This window comes from Notamacropus eugenii, chromosome 3 (assembly GCF_028372415.1).
Source record: "Notamacropus eugenii isolate mMacEug1 chromosome 3, mMacEug1.pri_v2, whole genome shotgun sequence".
Taxonomy (NCBI): Eukaryota; Metazoa; Chordata; class Mammalia; order Diprotodontia; family Macropodidae; genus Notamacropus; species Notamacropus eugenii.
The window spans coordinates 149,247,620-149,258,625 of record NC_092874.1 but is presented as its reverse complement, the minus strand read 5'-3'; the positions used below and the strand labels follow the sequence as shown (position 1 = coordinate 149,258,625).

Here is an 11,006-nt window from a genome sequence, read left to right as displayed (position 1 = left end):
ATTTGCCACAGCATAGATTTCCTGGGTATATAGAATTATTAGCATATCCTCACTCCCTCAATAATCAGACTGGCTCATTTCACCACATAGTATTATGCTAACTGTGGTTCTATATGATCCCTAACTCAGAGGTAGAACTGAATCAACACCACCAGAAAGAGCTAGGATAAAAATCTGACAAATATGGAGATCTGGAACTTAATTCTTAGGCTAAGTAGTGAAAAAATTCCCGGAGAGTATAATTTTGTGATATTACTTATCCAGTTTTTACTTTAGTAGTTTATATAAATAATAATGGGAAATAACAACTCCCCCTCTCCCCCCCAGTAGTTTGGCCTGTATGTGATGTGGTTCATTTGAAAGGTAGTTATCTCTTCCTAGTAACATAAATAAAATAGGGGCAAACATTGAACTGAATATAAGCTCAGGAAATTGGAGGGGAAACATTTCAAAAGGAAACAAATGATATGGTGTCATAGCTCCAAAAGAGTTAGGAAAAATGACCTTGATTCCTGCCAGGGATGACATCTAAGGCCTTGAAGTATTCTATCTCCTCTTACTTTCAACTACCCACAACTCATGAGTCTATCGTAGGATAGAAAGTGTTTCTTTACCCCCAGTGTATAGATTAACCATTCACCAACTGATCAGTAATAATCTCCATGACCATTCTGTAATTTCTACATGTAAGACATTATGCTAGATATGTGTACACTGAGAAGAAATTAAATATTGGCCATGCCTTTAAATAATTTATAGTAAAAGATATATACAAATAAACTCTAATGAGCAATATAAGCCAACAATTGCCAAATGAATGGTACATACAATATACAGGAGTACTAAGGACAGATCTTCACGTGTTGAGGTGATCTCAGAGAGCTTCACCAGTGAGGTGGAATTGAGACCAAGCCTTGAAGAATAGGTGGAGTTTGGGGATAGATACAGAAGAATGGGAATATCATTCTAGGCAGATGACTGGCATGAACAAAAGAATAGAGGTGATTCAGTATGTAACATCTGGGAGACAGTGAAGGGAATAAGGAGAGTTAATGTAGAGGAGCAGTGCTAGAAACTGAACAGAAATAAGATTGCATACTATATATATATATGATATGTGACATATATATGTATATATGATATATGGCATATATGTGTATACGTGTGTGTATGTATACATTAGAACTAGAAGGATCCCTATAATATAATCTAATCTGTTCATTTTATAACTAAGTAAATTGAGGCCCATGATTTATACACACACACACACACACACACACACACACACACACAAAGTGGCAGATACAGGATCTGAACGCAGTTCTTTTAATTCCAAGTCTATTCTTTTTTTCTGTTAGGTTATATCGTCTTCCTTAGAATTGAGTTAGAAAGCCTTGAATGCCAAACTCATTATCTCATAATAATAAGCACCGAAAATAAAGTCTAAGCTTTTTGAGGCAGGGACCATGTCTTATTCATCTTTATATCTCCCCTAACATATGACACAGTACTTTGCATATAGCAGGGGCACAATAAATATTTATTACATTAATAGACAAATAATTCAGTGAATGAATACATATATCTATGTGTACATACCTATGAGTTTATTTTTTAAAATAGTAGGGAAATGTAGAGAACTAAGGATTGAAAAACTGCAATTTTTTCTGTTATCCTTTGACATTGACTAGGCCTTGGGGGAGGATAAGTTTTCTCAAAAAGTTGCTTATCTGTCTCTGAATTTTCATTTGACTCACAGCCAGTCATATACTCTAGGGCTTCTCAGTTTCCTTATCTGAACAGGGGGAGGATTTTGAAATATCTTTGACATTTATCACAGTATAGAGATAGGGTGAATGTCGGTTAATTAATGAACTTAAAGGTTACTGAAACACACACACAGACACATGTATATATTTATTGGAGGTTATTGAAATATATATGCATGTACATGCAAACATGTATACATATTTGTATGTGCATATGCATTCACATGAATACAGTCACACACATATTTAATTATAGCCAGCTCTAATAAATTCAATTACTGATAAAGGCCCTTAGGGAAAGACAGACTCCTTCAAGGTATTAAATGCCTAGCTAATAAATTCTGAAGAATGAGACTTTGTGGTCTGTAATTGAAGCCTAGAATTCTACACGGAAGAATTGCCCCCTCCTCCACTAATAATTCCTTTTAGGTTGATTTACCATGTACGCTTGTAGGAAGTAGCTTTGACTAATACATGCCTAGTTTTAGGTAGCCTGTGTTTCCTCTCTGACTTCTCTGTGCTACAATTTCTTGTTCTGCTATATGTTAGTATGACTGACTATCTGATGATCATTTTTGAGTATGTAATTATAGTCATCTCTGGAAGATTACAAAGCACTTCCAAGAGTCTTATGAAAAGCACTCCTTTAGTGGATGCCTTCCCATTTCCCTTCCCTCCCACCTATACTAGTCATGGAAATTTCAGCCCCAAAATGGAAGCTGATTTCTTGATTTAGACAGCAAGTTAACCAAATGGCACCAACCATGAATATGTTCTCAGCAGGATGTTTTCACCTCCATCACTATTGATGAAGCCCTCCAGAGGAATGAAATGTGCCAGGTTGCCAACTTTTCTGCAGATTGGTGTGAATGACAGATTTTTCCCTGATTCAGGCATTGATAATGTGCAGATGGTAGATAGTACTTCTCTTGTAAAAATGAATTTGTCTCTAACTCTGTTAGATTGAAAAGCCTGAAAGAGAAAATAACTTTTATGTCTCTCCAAGATGTAGCTTGGGTTCTAATACTAATCTTATATACAACTTCCAGAATGAATTTAGTTACCTTTAGGAATGTTCACTTGATGACTACTAGCTCAAGGTAAATTATAATCTATTCTGAGTGAATAGAAGAGAAGGCTTACTGGGATCTTCAAGCGAAGGGAGACTCTAGGGGAGAACTAAGGGGCTATGAATAGGTTCCTCCTCAAATTTTTATGAATTTTAGTTGAACTATATATTATTGATATATATGTATATACACATATGTAATATATCATATTATAATATAGAAATATATAAAAAGAGCTATGACATGTATGTGTAATGCAAATGTGCTTTTTTTTGTGGGGGTTAATGCTCATTTGGAGAAGGATCAGAAGTTTACTAGGATGTTTAAAAAAACATTTTGGAGTGTAAATGGAAGTATGAACAATTAAAAAACTAATAAAAGTTATATTGAAGAGGAAGAGCTTGCAAGAAAATCTTGGGACCCTAAAGGCCTAGAAAAAGACTAGCTTAAGTTTTCTAGGTTTAGGACCTGGAGGATATAGAACAAAAATATGGGTAACAGGGTTGGAGTGCTGGAGAATTGCTTGGGAGAGCAATTTCACCCTTAGTCTAGCAATTACACTTGAATAATTATCCAGAATTTTATTTCCTCTCAAGGACTGAGCAGAAAAAAAGTAACCTAGTTGATCAGGGAATGTGTGGCAAGAAACAATGAACTTGGGTCTTCCTGACTCCAGGCCCATCTCTCTGTCCACTGTGCTACCCAACTGCCCCATATCCATAGTCCTTGGCACTCCTCCATTCAGAGATTCCCTCTCTGTTCTTAGCTTGTTTTTAGTTAGCTAAGTCACTGATTTTATCTGGAACCAAGGTGAAGGTGTTATTGACCTGTCAGGACAGTGAGGGGTGTGGGACTATGATTATAGACAAACAAAGAAAATTAAGCTGGGAGTGGTTCAGGAACAGGCTTCTTCAACTGGGTCAGATCAACACACCTCCAACCAAAGCATCACATTGGGTTGGGCCTAGATGAGAAATAAAGATGGGTCATTAAGGCTGACCACTTCTTCCTACTTATCCACCAGCTTTATGCCTCAGTTTACCATACTCTTTAATGTGAAGATAATAGCACTGGTATGTTCGTATCTTGTAGTACAGGGCATGGTGGGGAGCTTTGGAGGAAGTAGAAAGATTTAATTGTTCTTCAGAAGCTTAATGAGTGGTAAGGCATGAAAATATATGAGAAGACCCTAAACTTTAGCCATCATGTCATCTATGTTGATGATGGCAGAAAATGGGCACAAGGTGGAATGCCAGGGCCCAGGAAACCAAATCACAATTGGTTAATAACTAGACAACAAGCTGTAGTCAGAGACCATACTCAGTGGAGGGCAGAGCAAACAGGCTTTTGTAATGAGTAGAATCTGTCAACATGAGAACCAAACCAAGAGGAGAGTAAAAGCATAGTCAGCAGACCAGAGAAGTCACAAGGGGCTTCCAAGAGTGGAGTACTCACCATGTCATTGTCAAAGATGAGGGTGAAGGAGTGAAACAGAAACCTATTTCTACAGACAGGTAGGAAAATATCAGGGACTTAGTTCAAAAGCTCAGCTTCCATTTTAAGTCAAAATCTACAAATCTCTTATAAATGGAAGAGAGGGGAATGAGATGACATCAAGGGAAAGTGTTTTCCATGGGATGATAAAAATGCTTTGTAAGAATTAAGATAAAGGAAAATGGGTTTGCCTAGATCAGTGCTCACATAGAAATGGTATTCCACCCCACTGCCTCCACTAGGGCATACATCTCAGAGATGTGGAAATAAATCCGACCAATACAATCAGATATGCAGCTCTAGATTGAATCTAGGTCACAGATTAGAGTTGTCTGCTCCTTTATTCGTGTTAACTGCGTTAAGACTCTGGAAGAACACAACATAATTGCAGACCCACACAAACCTGCTAAGAGACTCACACCATTTGTGTTCCCCTATGCATATTTTGAGAGTCCCTTCCTGCTTACGGTCCTAAATTGTATTTGACTTAGAGTGTATGGAGTAACTTCATTTTGTTGAGGAGGAAAGATTAGACATGGCAACTCAGGGTCTTAAAGATCCAGACAGGAAACTGTTAAGTGCTCAGCAATTTTTGGTGAATGAATAGGCAGCACCTTTAATTTGTTCCATGATTAGCAGTTTACTAACCTCTTTCACCAGTATTTTAAAAGTTTTATCGATATCTTTTTTATACTGTTGTCACTTCCCAGTATAATCCATGTCATTGGAAACTTCTTCCATGATAAAGAAAAACAAGTAAAACAAACTGGAAACAACTGTTTCTAGGCCCACATACAATGTTCTGTACCAAGAATTTACCATCTCTGCCCTGAGAAGTGGGTTGTTTCATATAGATCTTCTCTTTGGATCCTCAAAAGAACCCCTCTGAGGAGGCAGGGCAGATGTCATTTCTATTTTAAAGAAGAGCAACTCAGAGAGATTGAATTACTTGCCCAAGGTCACAGAACTGGATCTCAAATCCAGGTCTTCTGGTTCCTGGGCCAGTTAAGCATCAAATGTTCTCTTTATCATAATATTTTAAAAATGAAAATCTTTCTATAGACTATGCAAACATCATAATTCCAGGGGATCAGTGAAGACTCATGCTCCTTATTGTCTGGCAGAGAGTGATAAATTCAATATGTAGAATATAGAGACATAAATTTTTTGATATAGACACTATGGAAATTTATTTTGCTTAAGTATGCATTTTTGTTGTAAGAATATTATTTTATTTTTTTTGTTTTCAGTTTAGAGATAGATGAAAGGGAAAGGGGGGAATAGAATCAGGGACAGGATAGCCAAAAAAAGAAAGAAAAAAGAAAAGAAAAAGTAGAGTCACTGAAGTTTGTTTTTAATAATGCACAATTCATAAGGAAGATCAGAAAGAATCAAAATCAGCTTTAAACATTTTATGTTGAATTAAGCATATATTAAAAATGTGCAGTCTTTTCCCCCATTCTACCATGCATGTGAAAATGCTCATTTTATTTGATGTTTGTTAAATTTAGAATAAAAAATAATAAATTTTTTAAAAAGCTAGTGCATGATTCCCTGTCTATTGAACTGCATTTACAAAACAGAATTGAAACTTTTATGGATTTCTCAGGGCATAACAATCTTTTGGGTACTGAAAACTGGGGTAAATGTTGTGTATTTTGGTAGGGATCAAGGGAACTGTACCAACCAGTCTACTGGAGCCAAGTAGGGAGGAGGAAGAGAAAGTATCTCTAGCAGTTAGTAATTTAAAAAAAAGACATATAACTACACATAACATGAAATCACATCTTAATCTCACCTTTCCCTGGGTTTTATAACAAAATGAGTGGGATTACCTTATTTTAGTGCCACAAGTCTCTTTGGGCTATATGTTTTATTATATTTTCCCCCTCAAGATTTCCTTTGAAGTTCATTTTGGTCTAATAATACCTGTATGTGAATGTTGAGCAATGGAAAGAGAAAAATGGTGATTTACCCAGGATCTCACATCCTTCCCTCATATCCCTGAAGAGATATTCACAACTCAGGATCAATACTATGAAGATTAATTCTTCTCTGCTATATTACAATGATGCAATCAGGTAATATTAAGCTTTGTAGGACTATCTGTCCCTACACTGAATGGCCCCAGACCATATTGTTTACTCTGTCATTGGCCCTTAGCACTGTGATAGCTCCCAGTAACTCCACCTTTGCCTTGTGGCTACTTCCAATCTGCTGTCCTTTCTAACAAAGAACCAAAAGCTTCTAGGGGAAAATATAACTAACTTATTCATTCAGTAAGCTCAATTTTACATGCATTTATATTTTACACACATTTTGCATACATACATACATTTACATACATAGGCTAAATAAAAGTGGCAGTATTCTTCTACAAAATAAAGTGATTTCATGTTAGTTATTTTCCTTACTACTCAGAAAATTCTTTGCTTACTTGATTCATGGTTATTTTCTGAATGACTGAGCTTGCTGGAAACTCTTTTTGAAGCCATAAGTCTAGCTTATTGATGGGGAAGCATGTAGAAAGTTACTTGGGCTGCCAATAATGGAATTTCTATAATAATAAGGATAATGATAATAAATATTTAAATACCACTTTAAAGTTTGCAAAACAGACATAATCTCATATGATGCTCACAGCAAACAGGTAAATAGACACTATGTATAGGATTATTGACTACATTTATAGATTAAAAAATGAGTTTCAGAGAAGTTATAACTTGATTGTAAATGTCAAATTAGGATTTGGACAGAAAACCTCATATTAGAGTCACTCTAGCTATGGCTAGCCCTTACCATACTTCAATAAGTACTAAACTATGCTAGATTAGTCACTGTTATCAGTGGCTCAGCGACATAGACATCTTGGATACCGCTGAAAGAATTTGGGATTTGGACTCAAAGGACCTGGGTTTAATTCCTAGTTTGAGTGAAAGGATCTGGGTTTAAATCCTAAGATGGGTAAGACATCTGACAACTTCTATTCATATACCAATCTGAGTAAGTCATTTGACCTCTCTGGACCTCAGTTTCTTCCTCTAAGAAGTTAGACTACATCAGTTCAAAGGAAGCATAAAGAGGAAAAGAAAGCCATGTGTCCAAACCAAACTCACTTAGTTGAGTCCATACTACATGTGGGCGTGTTGTCAGGGGTCTGGAGAAAGAGAACAGTGTATTATCCTCCTCCAACATCACCATCATCCAGAAACTCAAGATGGAATATACTACTTGACCCATAGGAGAGTTGTAGACAAGAGAGAACCAGCTAAAAACTTTCTCTTCTTTTACCTGATGTAGCATCCCACTCTACTACTGATGTCACATGGTGGTGAGAGGCCCAAGGCATCATTGAGGATTTGCTTTATTATATTAAAATGCCAAGTTCTTTTTAGCTCTGGACCACTACATGGTCAGAAGCAGCTCATGATGAAGTTTGTTATTTTTAAAAACACTCTTGGAGTTCTTAGAAGTTGCCAAGGGTGCTCTGGGCATTTGTTCCCTGGGATGGCCCCTATTGTCCAAACCAGCGTCCACTAAAACAAGGGTACCATTACAAAAAGAGAAGTGGCAAGACCTTAGGCAGAACATTTAGGTGTTTCTTCCGCCTTTCCTTAGGAAAGTGCAAGTCATCACTAAGGCCCCTGGGAAAACTCTCTGAGTTTACTTCAACACAGGCTAAGGGTGTGTTTTTCATTCTAACCCTGGGAGCTACTATATAGGAAATGGGCCAAACATTACAGGTTGCTCTTTGAAATCCTCCATACAAATGTGTACAAAACGTTCTCAGACTAGTTCTTACTTGTTGATAGATTCATAGTAGCTCCATGGGAATGTAGGTAAATGCTTGGTGGCCCCCAGATTAACCAATAGTTCTGAGGGAGGGGCAGCAACCAGTTACTGAGCTCTACTTTATTTCTGCCTTCTAATAATAGGGGATCAGACTGAACTGATGGAGCAATCAGTCTACAGATGTTTATCGAATGATTATGCTTTGCTTAACTTGGAAATGATCTCTGTCCTGTCTTTTACCACGTTTTGAGGGGGTGGTCTGTACCCATTCCTGACTATGGCCCAAGGCAGGAGAACGAATGGAAATTGTGAAGGCAAGGGATGGTAGGGCAGCAGCAACAGAATGGAAAGGAATGAAGGTGGGTCACATCGGTAGAAATTTCCAAGAGAACTGTTGAACACTGCTCTTCTTCCCTGACCTCTTCTCCTTAGGGAGCAGCGTAGAACATTAGAAATAATCGAAGCCGTCGTCCGTCGTCCTAGCCCTCCTCTGTTGTGGGTTCCTGGCTCTGCCCTGCCGAGACGCTTCCCCACCATGGACAACTCCCGCAAGGAGGCAGAGGCTCTGGCACTGTGGACGAGGCAGAGCTCAAGGTCAAGAGCTCGCAGTCCTTTCTCTCCAGGCTCTCATCCAGAATGGAGGAGGCCTGCGAAATCTACTCAAGAGCAGCGAATATGTTCAAGATGGCTCAGAGCTGGAGCGCTGCTGGAAAAGCGTTCTGCCAGGCAGCCCAGCTACACCTCCCGCTGCAGAGCGAGCATGATGCTGCCACCAGTTCTGTGGATGCGGGGAACACCTTCAGGAAAGCGGACCCCCGAGAGGTCATGAACTGTTGGATGAGAGCAACTGAGATTTACACAGACATGGGCCGCTTCCCGATCGCAGCCAAACACCACATCTCCATTGCTGAGATCTTCGAGACAGAGCTGGTGGACTTCGCGAAGCCCATAGCTCATTGTGGGCAGTCTGCAGATTATTACAAGGGAGAAGAGTCCAACAGCTCTGCCAACAAGTGCCTGCTGAAGGTGGCAGGCTACGCCGCTCAGCTGGAGCAGTACCAGAAGGCCATAGAGATCTATAAGCAGGTGGGGACAAACGCCCCTGTTGAAATACAGTGCAAAGGACTATTTCTTCAAGGCTGCCCCGTGTCACTTCTGCATTGACATGCTGAATGCTAAGTTGGCCGTACAGAAGTATGATGAAATGTTTCCAGCTTTTTCTGATTCCCGAGAATGCAAGCTAATAAAAAAACTTCTGGGTACCCATGAAGAACAGAATGTGGATGACCACACCGAACTGGTAAAGGAATACCATTCCATCTCCAGGCTGGACCAGTGGCTCACCACCATGCTCCTGTGCATCAAGAAGACCATCTAGGGGGATGAGGAGGACCTTCTCTAGCCCCTAGCCCCAGAAGGCCTTTGACCTCCATCGTTGGCCACCCCCTGACCTTCCCTCTTCCGGGCTAAACAGATTGTAGGATGGGTGGGGAGGAGGGAGGTGTGGGGGAGACCCACATTTGGAGGCGTGAGCCCCACAACCAGAGATTGGGAGGGAGGCCCACGAGGAGCCTCGCCCCCTCCATGGCCCAGCACAGCTGCACAGACAGGACTTCAGCCTCTCACCACGGAAGGGGGGGGGGGCGTTCCCTGCTTCCCTTTGGTGCCCCACTCCCAGGGGATCCCGCTGCTCAGGCTCTGACCACCCCTTTCTATGCATCCTTTCCCCCAAGCCCCCCCACCTCTCAGCTTTGGCCCTTTGGCCCAGGATGATTTTTCCCTTCCCCTCCCGTGCCCCACTCCTGCTGCTGGGGAGAGGGGGCTCAGAAGGTTCCTGTGCATGTGAAGCAGCGGGAGGATGGCTGGAGAGCAAAAATAAACACTTTTGCATGAAAAAAAAGAAATAATTGAGTTCATTTTTTTAGGAGGGAAGAATTCTGTCACTCCTGTCCATGTGACCTTGGGTAGGACACTGAGCCTCTCTGGGTCACACTTTAGTCCTCTGTAGACATGATGGCTTCTAAGCTCTAAATCTGTGATCCTAAAAAACCCTAGGATCCCCAAAACAAGAACAAAACCAAAACTTTAAAAATGTTGTGAACACAGCATTGTATACTAGAAAGGGCAATGGTTTTAGAATAGAGGACTGACTTTTCAAAGTCATTGGCTCTCCCACTTGTTATTTTTATTCATTTATTTATTTCCAAATTCTGAATTTAAATACCAAAGAGCATTTCCATATAGCACAAGCAAAAAGAGGATTCTACATGAAGACACCAATTTCCTTTTCGTACAGTTTGATATTTTTAAAGCATATAATAAATTCCATATGTCACTTTCAAAACTATTCTGTTTATCTATGTTCTTTTTGAGATGCCATCTATTCGGTGTGTTTTAAAATGTTACAATAGTCTTCTTTTAGTGGGACATCACTAATGCCAGTCTCTCCCACTCCTCCTCATTAAAAAAACGATCCTGTAACAAATAAACTTAGGAAAGCAAAAGGAATTCACAATGCTGATTCTGCCTTTTATTTTATTTTATATTTTTAAGCTATGTGACAATGGATAAATCACTTCACCAGTTTGGGTATCAGTTTCCTCATCTATAAAATGATGGGATTGGATTAATGATCCCGGCGGTCCCATACTCATCTAAATCTATGGTCTTAAGAGAAACAACAAACATCTTGGAAACTTTTCTTTTAATGATTTTGAAGGGTCCCCAGACAGATAAGGTAAGGCTCTCCCTTGTCCTACCTTCTGAGAGGGTTCCCTTTCTACAGAGGCTATTTGGGTAAGCAAGGTTTAAGAAACAGTCAGAAAGGCTCCTTTAGCCCTTGAAGAGGGAAAATATAGAAAGAACTTCTTGAACAATCCAT

The 11,006-nt window shown here is 39.6% G+C and overlaps 1 pseudogene; it reads left to right on the top strand.

Annotated features, from left to right (window-relative positions):
- The first annotated feature begins 312 nt into the window (after window positions 1-312).
- Window positions 313-10,633, top strand: LOC140533412 (alpha-soluble NSF attachment protein pseudogene; annotated as a pseudogene).
- The last annotated feature ends 373 nt before the right edge of the window (window positions 10,634-11,006 follow it).